The sequence below is a fragment of the Lathamus discolor genome, chromosome 9, assembly GCF_037157495.1.
Source record: "Lathamus discolor isolate bLatDis1 chromosome 9, bLatDis1.hap1, whole genome shotgun sequence".
Taxonomy (NCBI): Eukaryota; Metazoa; Chordata; class Aves; order Psittaciformes; family Psittacidae; genus Lathamus; species Lathamus discolor.
The window spans coordinates 22002853-22013565 of record NC_088892.1 but is presented as its reverse complement, the minus strand read 5'-3'; the positions used below and the strand labels follow the sequence as shown (position 1 = coordinate 22013565).

Sequence of the window (10713 nt, the reverse complement as noted above, 5' to 3'; positions counted from 1 at the left end):
GTGCAGTGCAATCCAGCCCAGCTTTAGCAAAGGCAAAGCAGCGTTTTCAAGTCACAACCTGAGTGTACTTTAAGAAGTACAGTAGCTAGTTGTTTGCCTAATTAAACTACTAAATTACGCTGCAAAACAAACATTTGGAAGTTGCAAGCAAGACAAAGCCATGAATACTAAGAACTCCCCAACTTAGCGTGATTGATTACACAAACAAACCATACGTATTGCAGAAGTGTTATGAAAAAGCATCACTTCCATCAGATTTTAAGCGAGCAGTTGCAGAGTGGGAAGGGGAAAATTAATTAATTACACCCTGAAACATTTCACTGATTGAATCCGTGACCCCAGCACTTGTAAGGGCATCAAATGATAGATTAGCGCTGAGCGGAGTATCGCAAATGGTATTTGCGCTGGGAAGGTCATTATATGAGATGTCAGGTCATGTAAATCATAGGAAACAAATAGAAACATCCATCAGAAAATGCAGGTCGTCACTACAGGCAGCAGAGAGGAGTTAAATTATTATGCAAAATATTTTTGACTATTAAAGTACAAAGAGGTGACACAAAATTGTCCTTTAAGTGAACATAAACTACAAGCACTCTGACAGGGGGTTTTGCTGTAGATGTTTCATCTCTTCAGGGTACCATGTCTGCAAATGGCACACAGAAAACAAAGGAGAGCGGGAAGAGGGGGGGGAAAATCCAATATTTGGCTCTTCAGATCTTTTCTGTTATTCAGGAGAGAACTTTCTTTCCACACGTGAATAATCAATGCAAGAGAGGAAGGCATAGACTGTAATTACTGTATGCAAGTCATTCGTTACAGATCCTGTCTGCTCGCAGGGAACAGAAGCAAGTGCTGCTGCTTGACAAGCAATTGGATTTCTTTTTTAGGGAGATGCACTGAACAGTTTGGCAGAAATCTGTGGGCGCCCAGGAAGAGGAAACCAAGCAGCAGGAGATACTGAACCAAATGGCCAGGCAGGAACTCGCTCACCGGTTCCCAGCACCATGCATGCCTCCAGGAGATGGACCAGCATCTGCTGGAGTTCATTTCCTTGCTTATTAACCTAAACCCTTGGTTGGCCTTCTTATTTCTTCTTCATTTGCTCAGTGAAGCCCAGTTCATACCTGTTAACAGGATAGATAAGAGGAGTTTTGGTTTGTCCAAAGCAAAGTCTTTCTTTAGAAACAAATCCTTTCTTCACAGCATCTAAGCACACAAACCATATCGTTGTGATAGTTTTGAAGCGTTGTAAATTACGACCAAAGTATAATTTCCCCACATTGAATACAAATACAAACATCTTTTTCACTTTTGAAAAGCTCAGCAGCACAGTATTTAAAGGACACCATTTTAGAGCAATATTATGAGGAAGACCAGTGGGTCAGAATGGAGTTTCAGGACCCTTCAATCTGATTTTCTTGGTTGGGCTTACAAAAGATAAAGTTCGATCTGGTGGGTCATGTTTTGAGATGAAACACAGGCATTTGGTGCTGAAACCCCTCAAAAACACACCTACATCCTCCAGACCGCTTTGGAAAATCACAGCGCATCTTCCTGAGTGATGCAGGTTGCTTCCAACAGCCACAGGTTAATGTCTAATGAGTCACATCCCCTTTTAGTCTTGTTCCATCTCTCACTATTGTAAATCACTTTAATCTCATTTTATGAACACCGCATAAGAAGGCAGGCACTGAAAATTACAAATAATAGCCCGAAGTGTGATTTGTGAATAGCAAATGCAATATCCCTTCCATTACGTGGAAGTTGTTTGCGTGATGAAAAGGAAGAACTGGACCTTACAACGAAGCAGAATAAAGCAGATTTATTGAACCTTTTACCATCTTAAAAAATGTTTACAGTGTTACTAATGTAAGATTGATTGATAGCAACCATACGGTTCTATTGCCGCTCTGTGGTGAGATACATGAGTATGCTCCTAACTTTCCTTCGAATCATAGAATCATGGAATGGTTTGGGTTGGAAAGGACCTTAAGATCATCCAGTTCCACCCCCCTGCCATGGGCAGGGACACCTCACACTAAACCATCCCACCCAAGGCTTCATCCAACCTGGCCTTGAACACTGGAGGGATGGAGCATTTACCACTTCTCTGGGCAACCTTCCTTATCTCCAACCTGAACTTCCCCTGTTTCAGTCTGAACCCATCACCCCCTGCCCTATCACTGCAGTCCCTGATGAAGAGCCCCTCTCCAGCATCCCTGTAGCCCCTGTTCAGACACTGGAAGCTGCTCTGAGGTCTCCACGCAGTTTGTCTTCTCCAGGCTGAACAGCCCCAACTGCCTTGGGTAGCAAGCTGTGAGTGCCCGACCACTGCCAATCTCAGTACATTCAGTGCTGCCAGTATAAATTGCCGAGTCTTTTTGCCACCAGATAATGGAGTAGAATTCCAGTAAAATAAACACTATTCCAGCCCTAAAGGAAACTGCATCTGCTGGCGATGCCTTTTTTTACTGAGGCACAAAAGGGGGTTGTGACAAGGAGCTAAACACAGTTGTTAGAGATGCAGGGAGCGTTTCTTGAGTTCACCCAGAGACAAAGAAGGAAAACACTGTGGGATCCAGTTCCTCCTGGCTGTGTGTTTGGGAAGTGTTGTGACTACAGCTACGGCAGGGAGCCTGGAGTTAGCACCTGGGAAGGCCCCTGGCCTGGTGAGCAGTGAGCCCAGCACCGGCATGTAAAAGATGCTCTTGCAGAAATGCTGACAAAGGAGGAAAGTCAGGATGGTACCATAGAGATGGAAGAGAAAAGGGGTGGGATTAACATCAGCTTCTGTGCCATTTTGCATCAGGAAAGGCTCTTGACCTTGTTAGAGATGCTGACCTTGAATGACCATGACTTGATAAGTGCAGCTGAGTGGGAAAAACATTTCCAGCCTCAGAACAAGGGTAGGGTGGTGGAGGTCTTGGTACAAGCTGGGTTATTTGCCTTGCCAGACCTGCATCTGCACCTCCTGGCACAGCACCACCACTGGGAGCACTGGGGCAACATCTAGGATTAAGTCTCCGTGGATGTGTTTCTGGGAAGCAGTGCCTGGAAGCGGGGAGCCAGTGCAGCCCAGGGTCCCCCCCAGCTCTCCCCAGCACCCCGTGGCTGAGTGCTGGCACAGACATCCCTGCACACCTGCAGTGCACGGCTTAGAGAGATGACACCAACCCATGGGGGCTGAAGGGTCTTGATGCTATGACATGGTGAGGCTTAATATAGAATTCCAGAGGAGCTCACCTGGTGACACCTTTATCTTGAAAGCAGCAGCAGCCGGTGTGTGCTATTTTCAGCTTTGCAGGCTTGTTTTGTGCATCTCCCCCGCTGTTTCTCAAGTCAAAGCCCCAGACAAGTTCATCCCTAAGGGGAAAACCAGCGATGCCTCATGTGAGCACAGAGAAATGTGCCTAGAGCAGGGAAGGAGCTGGTGTGTCCCAACACATTCCCAGCTGGGAGACAGGACCTCCAGCACCTTACCTGGTCCAGCTACCCTCACCCCTTTGGACAGGCAGGGGTTATCCCTCTCTGTGATGGAGACAACACCAAGCTCGGTGCTGGAGCATCCTGCCCTATGCCTGCTCTTCTCACCTCAGACATGCAATAGTGATAAAGCTATCATCGTATTATTTTAAACACAGGAGGCTTATGAGACTAAATCAGACCTGAAATTACCGCTGTGGTTTCGCAATCAGCCTGAGCCCTGCTGAAGAGCTGTCGTGGCTTCTGGTTGAAATTCCCATTTTAAAACCACCTTTGTGGTTCCCCCATGCAAGCAGCTCAGTTTGTAGCTACACACCACGAGGCAGCGTGGCCTGCCAAGCCAGCAGAGGCTCTTTCCCTTTAATGACAGCCATCTGCAGGTTCCTATAACTTACCAATGTTCCCAGCTCTGATTTATGGAGGGTGCTTAGCTTTACGGTATAATCTTTACCATTTTACGGGGTTCCCTTTTTCTCAGTTAAATGTTGTTTTCTGAATAATTCCAAGCTGCCAGGAGGTTTACAGGGAAAACTGAAATGAATCTCTCCTTGCTTTTATTTACTCCTATTTGAGTACTGTGTTTCTGCATCCATTTTGGAGATTTACGGCGGTATTAAGGTTCCTTCCCTCATCCTCATTTTATAGATTTCTGCTGCAATCATTTTGAAAGCCAGAAAGCTGACGGGAAAATTAGGAAACGAGATAGCAGGTTCCTATTCCCTCCAGTGCCCTGACGAGGAAAAGGAGAAGAAAAAGAAACTGAAGGCACAATACATAACTCTCTATATCCCGGAATCCCCTCCCAAATGCTGGTACCTCTTTCAGGCATCCCACCGCATCCCAACCTGCCAGCACAGCTCTGACCTCGGGAATGCTGGTCTGTTCAGTGGCTGGGAGAGGCTCCGGTGATCCGAGTGGCAAGTACACAGGTTAACTGTTAATCTAATTTTACGTGACTGTATGGACCCAACTTAAGCCTTTCCAATCAAAACAAGCATGCTGAGACTTGCAAAGGTGCTGCTTATCTAGTGATGAGCAAGGGCTGCTCATCCCGTGAGAGCTTGTACCACCTCCTGCCAGTGACAACCTCAGCCAGAGCACAGGCAATATCCATCCAGGTGCAGATTTCTGCTCCGTTGTAGGTGTTAGCTGATGCAGGCAAAACAAAAATGCTGGAAACGATCCCAGGTTACTAAGTTGTCCATTTCTTCTGCTTTCTTCCCATCTTGGATTACAACGATGGGTATTTTACGTAGTTTATCCCGCTCCTGTTTCCAGTGATGCGTTGCCTGGGGAAGGGGTTTTGCTTGCTCATTTTACCCCAGATAAGGCTGATTTTCCACCTGCCTCTGAAATCTGACTCACCCATTTTGTGTGATGCATTAGCCCTGATTCAGGCTGAGAACAGGTATTTCCATTTCAGCAGAGAGAACACCCATTCTATCATTCCTGCGCTTTATGGAAACACCTGTGAAACAAAGCAGCCCAGCACAGCAAAATGCTGAATTGCCCAGGAATTGGAATGCTAAAATTGCTTCCTCGAAAAAACCCATTCCCATTCAGCCCAGGGAGATAGAAGGAGATTTAAAGTATCATTTTGTTTTCAGGGACTAAACCTCTATACAGCATGAAATATGACTTTATGTTAATACATGATCTGATATACAAATAAAAACAAGCCCAACTTTTTACTGTGCATGTTCTTTATGTCTGTGGGGTTTTATATCTTAAAATGGATGCTTGAAACTCATTTAAATTAGAAATTACTCTCACAGAGTGACTTGCACTTTGATTTGACACCTGATGTTCTGACAGGCAACAGGGGATTTTCTAATGCTGTAAGTACATGGGGTATAAAATCTAAGGATGAAAAGGGAGGGGGAAATGCAAGAGAAATAGAACAATGGCAAAGTGAAGAAAGACCAAACGGGCTCTGGCTGCAGCATGGGGTGCAGCTGTCCCAGGGAGCCAGCCAGCTGGGCAGCAGGCAAGGAGACCAGGCAGATGTCTGGCTTCTGCTGCTGGCTTTGATGGCACTGACGCGTTCCCACCGAGCATCCTGATCCAATGGAATCAGCATTTTCCAACAGAAAGGGGCTCGTAAAATTATTCTGCTGGAAAATCAGTCACCCGTTCCACTTGGGATTGGAGAATACCCTGACTTAGAAGGGATAAGGCTCAGAAAGTGCAGCTCCCTGCTCCTCTAACACTAAGAGTGCTCCTTGGATTCTGACAGGCTTGGTGCCGTGGGGAGCCTGTTCCAGGTAACCACCCTCATGTCTAATCTGGCCCTCCCTGATGCAGCTTCATTCCATTTCCTTGTGCCCTACCACTGCTCACCAGACAGATCAGCAGCTCTCCCTCCACTGCCCACCTTTAGGAAGGAGTAGACTGCAATGAAGTCCCCCTCAGCCTTCTCTTCTCCAAGCTGAACAAACCAACCAACCTCAGCCACTCCACCTAAGCCTTACCCTCGAGGCCTTTCACCATCTTGGTTCTCCTGCTCTGGACAGACCCTAAGCTGAGCATTGCGCTTCAAAATAAATCCATAAATAAATAAGCAAGCCGACTTCCCTCTTGCATTCAAACAATGCTCATCCCTGTCCCCCTCCACAACACTCAAGAGACTGCAGACCTCTACTCTTTCCCCTTCAGTCATGCTCTTTCCAAGCAAAAGCCCTAAATATATTGAGCTTTCCTATCACAGAGGTTAGTAGCTGTGTATAATGAGATTTGCTGTTGTCCTCATACCTTCTCCTCTTTCGGCAATAGGCAACCAGACCTTCATGGAGGATTGGATGTGCACAGTGATGCTCCTCATTCTTGGAGCCTTCCTCCATCCTCCCTGGAGCCATGAGGATGGTGCCAGCATTTGGAGGGGAGAAGCCACACAGCTGCATTTTCTTTCTTAAGGATAATTGCTAATTCAAAGCCCATCATTCTTTATATGCAGTTGGACCTGGTCTAACAAGGGCATTAATTTGCACTTATCAGCACTGAGCTTTACCTGCTCATTCCTATCACCCAGGCACTTACTTCTCTAAGCTCCTAAAGCCTCTGCTTTGGGTCTGGCTTCACCGGGCAAATCTGTGTCACCATCTCACCACTCACTTCTTGTGTCCAGCTCATTTCTGAACATGCTGGCAGTGTCTAGCAGGTACCTGCAGGATTTCTACTCTAATTTCTGCCCACAGTACAAACTGGCACAGGGCTTTATTCCTGCTCCTGGTTTCCTACCAGTTACCAGCCCTTAGAAGATTAATCTTGTGAAAGCCTGGTCCCATTAAGGCTTTTTGGTGATTCTTTTCAGTCCTTCAGCCCTGCTGGCTTGCTTTCTGGTGCATTTGCATACTTCTGGTAAGCATTAAATGAGCAATCTCTGCTTGTAGGTAGTGTTGAGGCAACTTTTCTTCTTTCCAATTTCGTCTTAATCTGCTCCCTCATTCTTCTCCAGCTTAATTTAAAATGAAATAGAGCTGTGGTAGGATGCGTTCTTTTTCATAGGGATGCTGAATTTGCTAACAGTCGCTACTAGAGCAGCTCATCAGCACTTACACCTTGAATGAGGTCCTCAGGAATCAGTCAAGAGCTGCTTCTCCTCACCTGGGCTCTCTAAAGAGTCTCAAAAAGAAAAGGTCACTTAAGGTCTTTCAAAACCGTGACCCCACACGACACAACCAACTTTTATGCTGAAAACTGAATCATAGAATCATGGAATAGTTACAGTTGGAAAGGACCTTCAGATCAACCGGTTCCCCTTATCAGCACAGGGACACTTGCTTTGCATGAACTCTGGAAGTCTGTAGGGCTTAAAAGACTCAAAAGCTGTGGCAGGAGGAAGCTGGAAGGGGGTTTCAAATCTACCTTGGCAAACCCAAACCCTCACCACAGCAGGGAGGGTGCAGGACTGTCCTGAGGGTGAGGGTGCAGCATCCATGTCCCAACTGGTGCTGCTCCGTATTGACCCGTTTGGAATGAGAATTGATTTTCCTAGAATCACACTGTTAATCCTTCAGGATCACCAAGCAGTTGTGTGCTCCTCAGCAAAGCTGGAGCTTTCTCCACCTCATGTTTGGCTGTGTCCGGAGGTCCTACGAGCAAGCCAGGAGAGATGGGTAAGGGGCTGCCTGCACAGGGAAGCAGGCAATGGAATACTGTACAAATCCTTTCTAGTAAATCAGATTTAATACTTTTATGCTATTACAAGCTCCACTGAAAACAGTGCAAAAACTCTTAGTAAATCTGTCCCCTAGGTGCCTTATGTCTGTATTTATTCTGTCTTCTGAAATTCATTCATTTACCAAGCTCAGTTTTTGCTTCTGGGTGTTAGTTTTTATCCAACATGATTTAATTTTGTACTGGGGATTGGGTTTAAAGCTTGCACTATGCTATCTAAATAAGTTCATTAAATGCTCTAAGTTTCTCTGGTTACAAGTATAAATTCATCAGCATGGAAATAATGACATCTTAAACCTATTAAATTTAAAATATCTCTATGCTCAACCCCAGAGCTCAGACATGCCAGCCAATGATAATCAAATGCCACCCAACCACTCAAAAATTCCAGGGAAGAGAAAATGAGCTGGTTTGAGGATGCCTGCAAGGCAAATCAGGCTGTCAAAATCCTATCATTCTTGGGAGGAATTTACATAGCTCATATTAAACTCAGCAGAGCGACTGGAAACCTGGAGTAATTAAATGCTGGGAGGAGGTGGATGCTGGATAAGCTTTAGCCAGGTGGCCCCTGCCAAAGAAAGAGGTGCGGAAAGGTCCCCAGCAGGAACTGGGGTGCCCTGGGGACTGGAGAAGTACCAAGCTGGGCTCCTGAGAAGGGCAAGAAACTGCTTGTCAGGGGATGGATGGATGGATGGATGGATGGATGGATGGAAGGACGGATGGATGGATGGACGGATGGATGGACGGACGGATGGATGGGTGGATGGACGGACGGATGGATGGATGGACGGATGGGTGGATGGGTGGATGGATAGATGGATGGATGGGTGGATGGGTAGATGGACGGACAGGCAAGGGAGGAAGGCAGAAATCTCTCTTGCTTGGGGATAGCCCCTTGGCTTCCCACTTGAGCATGCTGCTTCCTCCCTGTGCACAGGCTCATGGGGCTATACTTCCTCCTGTTCTGCTGCCTCGCAGCAAGGCTCTCTGCATACACATTTCTCCCAGATTTCACCCTATTTCCATAAAGAGGACTGGAAGGTGCCCCCAAACCTGCCTATTTGCTCCTTGCTCCATGGCAGGTAGCTCTGGCTTTGGCCTGCCATGGCCCAGAAGTAGCTGAGCCCAAGGGGAGCCTGAACTTCTCCTGTTTCGGTTTGAACCCATCACCTCTTGTCCTATCATTACAGTCCCCGAAATCATCCCCAGTCCCCAGCCCGAGAGCTGCAGGTGCTTTTCAAAGGCAATGCCTTGTTTCACACTCTTCTGCAGACAGACTGTCACTGCACCAAGTGTAGGGGACCTTAATCCTCCTCTTATTGACATGACATATCCTAATAGCTTCTTTGGATACCTATCAAGTCACTGTGTACTTAGAAAGCTTTAATCTGTAGATTATTTACTCAATAGACTGTAACGGCTTCGCATAATAGCCCGTAACAGCTTCCAGCAGTTATGGCCTATTGTGTCACAGGGGTTTGTGTTGATTTTTCTCCTCCTAAATCTAACACAAAGCATCTAAGATAATACACACTATTGTGCTGGCCTAACAAGTGCCTAATTTCTCACTTTGTTCTTTGCTGTTTGGGGTTTTTTACTTTAAAAAAGTCAATATCTAAAGTAGTGTCTGTGTTCCTGAAACAGCAAGAAATAAAATAGAAACCCCTCTCCTCCACTGACTGGAGAACTGGATAGCATCTACCAGTGTAAGGGCTGTGTTGCACCGTGAGTTTTAATAAAGAGGGAGAACAGTATATTCAAGACCTCAAGAGCCAGGTTTAAGATGGGTTCTGGGTACCTCATGTCTAGAAGATGTTGTGTAAATGATGCTAGCTGGGGCGGATGTAGACAAAAAGAGCTAATTTGGACATAATTTAGGCTTGTTACAGCAATTACAGTCCTGCCAGATCATCACAATACTGGCCATGCTCTGGTTAAATGGATAAAGAAAAGGGAACCATGTGGCTGCCGTTTCTTAAAGGCATTTTTAATTTTCATTAAGATGTTCAGCATTTGAAGGACATTTCCCACCAGGTGAAAACAGCTTTAATTCTGAGCCTAACTGCTCCAAATTGATGTGATTCCATTTAAAACCGAGCTAATTAATTAGAACCACTTGACAATGCCCCTTTAATGTTTAACCAAAGAGAACACTGTACTCCAGCTGAGCTGCTAACTGTTTATGCCTTATTATTAGCAGGCTTCCCAAAGCTTGGAAGAAAGGATTTTGGTGCAAGCTCTCACCCCATCTTTTAATTACACCTAAGCAACTCAGCTCATTATAATGCTACTACAAACTTTGCTCACAAGAGCATCCTGCAGCATGCATTTAGCAGGTACCAACGACACCTATTCCCACACACATACTCACGTGTCTCTCTCTGTTTTCAAGTGGAAATTCCTCAGCTGAAGATCTCAGAAAGTCACCCCGCTCCGTTTCTGGCACAGCGAGCACTTCAGAATTAATTGCAAACATGCAATAAATACACTGTGAAGATATGCATTAAACCCAAGTTGTAATTAAGCAATATGGAGATTTGCACCCAGTAATCACTCAGGGAACTTGCAAGTAGCTGGGGATGTTGGTGTGGGGAAAGGGTGCGAGTGGCTCTGTTGTGGGGTGTTTCACTTTATGATCCCCATTATTTCCAACCCCCAGTGTGCACCAGAGACCAGCACATGCTGCAAGCTGGCTGGGCACTGTGGGTTTCTGCCTCCCCATCCTGCTCCAGTATCACCCCATGCCCATACATCCCAGCAGCTCTCTCCCAAGGGCTCCCGAGGAGGGGATGGAGCCCTTCAGACCACATTTCTATGTCTCTCTGGCTGCAAGGGTGAGATATAAGTACCTCAATGCTAGACAAGGGGGGGGGGGTGGACTTTGAGCATCTCCCATGGTGTTTTTCCATGATAACAGATCCTTCCCAACTTGCAGATGGCCAGGCACGAGGAGCAGAAATAACATCCCATTCATTCTCCAGGCACATCAGACCGGGCCTCCCTTCTCCCTTCAACCCAGGGGCTGGGATGAGAGTTTGCCTGTGCTTGAGG

The 10713-nt window shown here is 46.2% G+C and overlaps 1 long non-coding RNA gene across 1 annotated transcript; it reads right to left on the bottom strand.

Annotated features, from left to right (window-relative positions):
- Positions 1–442: 442 nt before the first annotated feature.
- LOC136019596 (uncharacterized) lies at positions 443–6349 on the bottom strand. Its single transcript, XR_010614969.1, has 3 exons — positions 6238–6349; positions 3247–3366; positions 443–1127 (listed from the first exon to the last, which is right to left on the bottom strand). It is a non-coding gene; the product is annotated as an uncharacterized LOC136019596 (long non-coding RNA).
- Between the last annotated feature and the right edge of the window lie 4364 nt (positions 6350–10713).